The sequence below is a fragment of the Tamandua tetradactyla genome, chromosome 4 (assembly GCF_023851605.1).
Source record: "Tamandua tetradactyla isolate mTamTet1 chromosome 4, mTamTet1.pri, whole genome shotgun sequence".
Lineage (NCBI taxonomy): Eukaryota > Metazoa > Chordata > Mammalia > Pilosa > Myrmecophagidae > Tamandua > Tamandua tetradactyla.
In genome coordinates this window covers 95,870,516-95,878,087 of record NC_135330.1, presented here as the reverse complement: position 1 = coordinate 95,878,087, position 7,572 = coordinate 95,870,516, and positions in this window count along the sequence as shown.

Here is a 7,572-nt window from a genome sequence, read left to right as displayed (position 1 = left end):
TGGCACCCACGAGTTTCAGCTGCCTTGGCAACTCTCCATAACTCCAGACAGCTGTAGGTTGCATTTTATCTGGGTTTTCCCATTGTTTTCAGCAGGAATGGTGTTCAGCTACAGATTTCTCTCACCTTACCTTAAACAGCAATTGTATATTTATGTTAGAGTAACACAATTTGGTAAATAAATTATCTTCTCAAGCACAGTAAGTTATTTTTTATTATTATTGTCATCCTTGGTATCAGTAGAATAGTTTTTGAAGATAACCAGAGAGTCAGAAAAAACAAAAAAAATCCAAAATTAATTCACATATAATTTTAATATCTATAAGAGAAAAGGAAGAAAGATTATGAAAAAAAGGCAGGATACCATAAAGTTAGAGGTCATTGAAGATAGATGAAAAAGACTTATATATGTTAAGTGGATGGAGGGTACACAGGCTGTTCAGTGGTAGAATGCTCACCCTATATGCAGGAGACCCAGGTTTGATTCCTGGACCACGCATCCCCCCCAAAAGAAAAAGTTAAGTGGATGGAAATGGAAGCTGGGGACAGGAGAACAATTGTACTCACTGCTCTCTTTTTTGCATATGTGAAACTTTCATAATTAAAATATCTTGAGCATCAAAACAGACAAATCTCTTTGAAGAGTGTTAGCAACAATCAGTAATCATTGTGGGAATAAAAGGCTTCTATGGGTAAACAGAAAATTCAGGTCATCCATAGCTTAAATCTTTGGGGTGTGAAAACAATATGTTCATCAGTGATTTTTGCTATGAAGCCATCCCTTTTCTAGACAATATGTAAGGCTCAATATGGCCCAATGGACTATCAAAGAGTGTCCCCTCAGCACCTGGGAAGCACAGCCAGTCATCTCACAACTGCCCCTGCCAGGCACCAAGCCCTGCACAGTGAATGGGAATGTGCCATGGCTTATGGATGGGAATGTGCCATGGCTTATGGGGAGAATGAGCTTCTGAATCCCAGAAATACTGCAAATCAAGTGCAGAAATGTTAAGAAGATCAAATCCACAGGAAGTTAAGAAGTCTGTGAATATTTGGAGTTTTATATGTTCATTGTTTGGCCCTTTGCAGTAAAGGGCCTACTTGATTTTTTTCAAATAAAAGATATTATTGAGTAACTGATCTAGACTTTAGATGTTAAATAGAAATTTTACTAAACTTGTTTTCAATAAGCTCAAGAACCACCATGTTTCTTAGTTTGCAGACCTGCTGCAGCTGCAGACCACACACTGGTTGACTGAAGCAACAAGGATTTCTTGACTCAGAGATTTGAAGGCTAGACACCCAACTTCAGGGTGTTGGCAAGGCTTCTTTTCTCCTGAAAGTCAATAACCTTCTGGAAATCCTCCATCACATGGAGATCTCTTTCTCCCCTCATGTCTGGTCCTCTGGTCTCCAATGACCATGGCTTGGGCCTCCCTACCCTCTCCCCTCTGAAGTCCTGTGGACCCGGACTCACCTGAGTCCATGTGGCCTCATATAATGTCATCTTTGAAGCCTTACTTACAAATGAGGCCACAGCTTTGGTAAAATAGTCAAAGGCCCTATTTACAAATAAGTCCTCACCCTCAGGAATGCAGATAAGGATTTGAACTTTCTTTCATGGGGGACATAATTCAATCCACACACTGTGTGTTTAAAGTTAATTACTTAGATAATTAGGTAATAGGGAACATTTGGCTTGTTAATCAATAGAAGCAACCAAGAAAGCAAACATAATAAATTTATATAGTCAGTTAAAAATATTTGAAAATGTTTAACATTTATTTATATTAAGCAAAGGTCTATTAAACAAACTGTTAGAATTTACTAGACTTATAAATATGACACGTAAGCTGAACATAAACATAAGAACAGTTATCTGAATTGTTAACTTCAATAAAATGAAAAATTAGTATTTCAAGAACCAAAGTAAATTTATGAATTATCTTTTCCATATGAAAACCATACTCAAGTGTGCCAAAAACCTCACATTTAACAAAGAGAGAAAATGTAGAAAGAAACAGAATTTGAGATATTTGTAAATTGTCACTGTGCCCTTCCCACAGGTCTTTATAAAGTCCCTGCTGAACGGTGTATATAAGCACAGCCCAGATGTTTTTAATTGTGAGGACTCCAGAATCTGGAAGCCCACTCCTCTTCTTCCCCTCTCTCTGCCCAGCCTCTTCCATCTCACCCTTCTGGGTCATGAGACCCATGTGGCCTTCCCAGCTAGAACAAACCCCTCCCTCCAGCCTGCTACCCTTTCCACTCCACAATGACGCACAGCCTTCTTCCTTCTACCCCTAGATTGTTCCAGGGAGAAATGCACCTTTGCTTCCACTATGTATAAGTTCTTGGGAAGTACTTTCCATACCCCCACCCCTCAACACCCCTGCACACACCAAACGGGCTTCTCCCTAGTGCAGTGTGAATTATAGTATCATCCATCCTCAGTACAGTCAATCCAGAAAGACATGACCATCTAACAGATGAAGAGACCAAAGTTGGGCAAGAAGATGTGCTCGTCCACCCTCACTTCCTAATGAATGATATAGATGAGAGCTAAACTGGACCTTCCCCAGGCCTCAGAGTCTCCAACAAGGCACCAAGGAAGCCCTTGTGGGCCCTGTGTCAGCAGCTCCCCAGGCAGGGTGTCCACTAAGACCTGAGTGCTGGCAGGAGTTATGCAGGGCAAGAGCAGAAGGGGGCATTCCAGACAGGGGGTGCTGTCCAGTAAAGACTGAGGGAGGGGACAGGGTAAGACCCTTGAGGACTGTAAGCAGTCAGGTGGGTCTGGGAAGTGCAGGTGCTAGGGTGGGAGGCAATGCTGGGTGCCCAGTGCCACCTCTCATGGCACAGGCTCACATGGTGGGAACTTTCCCAATTAAGAGATGAGGGAGGGATAGGCTCAAACCCTACAGAAAGCAAGCCCTCCTGGGCTTGTAAACTGTCTGTTTCCAGAAAGTCCTCTCTAACTACACTGGCAGCATTCCAAGCTTCTCCAGTCACTTACTGGGTACCACGCTGCAAGCACTTCTCCGGCCCTCCCTCAGCCTTCTTATTCTCCCTGGGTGCTCTGCCCTCAGCTCACCTCACCCCCACCCCAGTCCCACCCTCACCTCCTCTGAACCACCTTGACTCATGCCCTCCAGGAACCACCCAGTCATGCCTCCCATGGAGTTGTTCACCTTCTCCCTACAAGGTTGTTGGCTCCTTAAGGGAAGGGGCTCTTTCCTGTGTGCTCTGTCGTTCCCAAGTACAAGCCCTCAATGAGGTCTGCAGAGGGAGGGTTGCCCCACCCCTACCAATATGGGGAATTCTGTCCATTGCTATACAACACTCTAGGTCTGGGAAAACAATCAAGGATGGGTCTGCTGCCCGACCAGACAGACACCTGTGAGATGAACATGAGCCAAGAATCCACTTATCACCTGATCTCCAGAGGCCTCTATATTTTAAGTGAACCACAGTGGCACTTTGGGATCTTGTAAGTTCCAAATCAATATCTAATAATTCCCAGAAGGTTTGATTTTTGTCCTATCCCCCACTGCACAGTTCCCTGGCAGAAGATTCACTCCGTGTACCTGTGGCATCTTGGCAGATATGTCTTTAAAGGAACATGCCTCACCACCAGCAGTTCTGTGAAGTGGGTTTAAGTCTGAGATCTGAGTAGGAGTCATGAATCCCAAGTGTGGCCATATAAGCAGGGTTTCTGCCTATAAATTTAGAATTAAAAATCTCCTGGCATATATGTCTCTTTATAAGCTACCTACTTATTTCATTTCTAGTGACCCCATGATCAATTAGCCTTTGCCATGCATCCTAGGGTCCAAACACTCTGCCATTTTACTATGAAAATTGCACCCTCTTCTTTCTGATGGTTAAGAACTTGGCTTCTCCCACTCTAGGATTCCTAGAAATGCAGAATCAAAGCCCACTCCCCACTTCTTCTGGAGACCAACACCGAGTGCAGGCTTTGATGGGCCAGCCCAATGCACTGTTAAAAATGTCACTCCCAGGAGCTGGAGCCAACACATTAAATTGTGCGTTCTCAATCCCAGCAGCCCATTATATTTAAGTGGAACTTTCTAAAATCCCAAGCCCTACCCCATAGCAATTAAATCCTCTGGGGGTGGGACTCAGGCATCAGTAGTTTTAAAGCTTGATAGATGATTCCAATGTGCAGATATTTCAGTTTGCAGAACTTGCTGGAATGCAATATACTAGAAATGGATTGGCTTTTTCAGAGGATATTTATTAAGTTACATATTTGCAGTTATCATCCATGAAAATATCCAAATTAAGGTGTCAACAAGATGACATCTGAACTCTGAAGAAAGGCCACCAGCATCTGGAACACCTCTGCCAGCTGGGAAGGCACGTGGCTGGCATCTGCTGGTCCTTGCTCATGGTTTGTGGCTTTCAGCTTCTGATTCCAGTGGCCTCCTCTCTGTGTCCTTGGGTCTTCTCTTAGCATCTCTGGGGTGTTTCTCTCTAACCATTGGTGGGTCCTCCCTTAACTTCTCTGGAGCAAATTCTGGATTTAATCTCAGCTTAGTAACTCCTGGGGCCTTTTCTTTTCTGTCTCCAAGCATCTTCTCATAAAGGACTCTAGTAAGTGGATTAAGACTCACCATGAATGGACGGATCACATCTCCTTGGAAACAACCTAAAGGAACATACTCACCCAACAATAGGTCAGCATCTGTAAAACTGGATTAAAAGAGCATGGCTTTTCTGGGGTTTGAAACATAACAGTTTCAAACCAGCACAGCAGACAAGGTACAGAACCCCTCCATTAAATCCTGAGTCCTGGGTAGATGCACCAATGAATTCAGCCCTACTGAGCTTTATATTCCAATCCCTTGTATCATATTTTAGAATCTCCTCTCATACAGGCTTCTCAGGTTCCTGCTGAAACACTTGTCAAGGCCTTGAACATTTCCAGTGAAGAGCCTCTCCTCTAGAGCAGGTCTTATGTATTGCCATCCATTCTATGTTGTAATTTAACTCCTTGCTGCTCAATGCATGGTCCAGCAGTATCACCAGGGAGCCTTAAATTAGAAATACAGAATCTCAGACCCCACATTTACCTACTGAGCCAGAATCTGCATTTCAGCAAAGTCCTCTGGGGATTTGTGTACCTGTTATAACTTGAGAAACAAAATGATGGTCTCACACTCATTATGCACCTGATGGGAATGGGAGTAGGTCTGGGTGTGTTAGAGAAAGGTGAGGATTGTCCAGTCCAATCATTGAAAGACTTTTATGTAGAGGTGGGGGCTGGTGTCCTCAGATAAACAGCTGTCTCTGGAGGAAAAGAAGGCTCGAGGAATTTGGAAGTTCAAATTTTTCAGTTCAGATGTCCAACTGTTCATCCTATGTCTCACAGACCCACTCTTTACCCACAACTGTCCATACCATATCACAGGGGTCTCAACCGCAGCACTTCTGACTTTCTGGAATGGACTGTTCTACATGGTTGGGGCTGTGCTGGTCACTGTAAGATGCTGAGAAGCATTCCCAGCCTCCCCCTACTAGATGCCAGAAGCACCCCAAGCAGTTGTGGCAATGAAAAATGTTTCAAGATGTTTCCAAATGTCCCCTAGGGGACAAAATCTCTCCCAGTTGAGAACACCAGATTAGTAGAGGTCCTCTGGCCAGGCCAAGATGCTTCAACTCTTTAACCCTTAAATAGAATCCACTGGTCTTTTGCAATTATCTTCCCTGTGATGACAGAAGATACAGGGCCCCTTCAAAGCTGTCTCTCTGGTTCTTTTTTTTGTCCCTCTGGTTCTTAATTGAAAATCCATTCATTTTTTCTTTTTCTCTGTGTGTGCATGAGAAAGCCAGGAGATTCCAAACTCTCCACTCACAACTGTCAACATAGCAACTCTGGCTTCTCGTCCACCACTTTATTGCCTCCTGCACTTCATTCAAGGTTGACATCAATGGTCATCTGAGTCACTGAGAGACCACTTCACCCATATTTATTTGTGTCCCATGTTCCTCTGGCAAGAGGTTATTCCTGGCCCCCTAACACATATATCCAACCCAATCCTAGATCTCACTGGGAAGGTCTGTTTCCTGGGCCACTTCTGGTACCAACACCCCTTGTCAGTCAGGATCCCAGCAGGAAACAAATCTAGAATTAAGATAAATAGGGGAAGGGTATTGGCAATGGACTGTTTGTAAAGGTGTGGACAGGGTACTGGGGAGCCCTAAGGGGTGGAGCACTAACTTGCTTGTAGTAGAACTGTTACTATCTTGAGCCAAAAGAATAAAGGGAGCAGGTGGTACTTGGGGACTGGAAGAAGACAGTCACATAGAGGAGAGTGTTTGAGCACAGCAGTCAAGGAACACAATTAGCCAAAGACAACCTCATAGGGACTAAGGCTCTTCTAAGGAACAGAGACTGCCCTCCACCCTCCAAGATCTGCCATAAGGATGGAATGAACACAGAGGGACCAGCCCCTGTGCATTGTCCATTTCTCCCCCATATCTCCTTCTTGTTCACAGTGCTGAGGCCATGCAGGCCTTTGTGAAGCTCAAAACAGACATCAGGTGGTTGGTAACATTGTTATTTCCTATGCCTGGAAGGAGCTTCCCCTCACCACCTAAAGGCTGAGTCTTTCTTATCTTTCAGATAATGTCAGATGCACCTCTTCAAAGATCTTCAGCAGTGGCCCCATCATGAGGGAAGTAAGTCTCATGCAGGTTGGAATGCTGTGTTCCTAACACCTGGATGTCAAAAAATAGGCACTCTCAGGGGTGCAAGTGTGATTCAGTGGTAGAGTTCTCACCTGCCACATGGGAGACCTGGCTTCAATTCCCAGTCCATGCACAAAATGAAAAACAAGTAAAAACAAACAAACAAAAGGTCAACAACTGGTGCTGCAATAATGGGATATTCTCATGGAAAAATAATGAAAGGTGACCCCACCGTATAGTATACAACAACAATAACAACAAAAATAGATACTCATGAATTTGTGTCCACCTACTTATTTAAACTTCTCTGGTTTGTTGTTTGTACCAACATCTATCTCACCCAAACCATACACCTTCTTTTATTATGCATCCATCCATGCATCCAAACATCTATGCATCCATGCATCCATCCATCCATCCATACACCCATCCACCCATTCATGTATCCATTCACCTATCCATCCATACACAGTCCATCAATCCATCCATACACTAGCCATCTACTCATACACATGCACTGTCCATCCATCCAGCACCCACCTATCCATCCACCCATCCATCCACCCATCCATTTAAAATTTAGGCTCCTATTCCTCTCAGGATCAGGCTTGTTCCACCTGTGCCTGAGGCATATAATACTAACATCATATTGAAACTCCCAAATTATTTTCTCAGATATTAAATGTGAAAACCCACCAAGTAGTTTAGTTTGAAAGCCACCAGAATAAGATATACCTGAAATGAAACAGCTTTTAAAAAGGGGAATTTATATGACATCCAGGGATGAAAGTCTCCCTGGTTTCATGGGAGATGACCTCCAGGGATGAGTCTGGCCCTGGCACCATGGTATCAGCAATGGTGT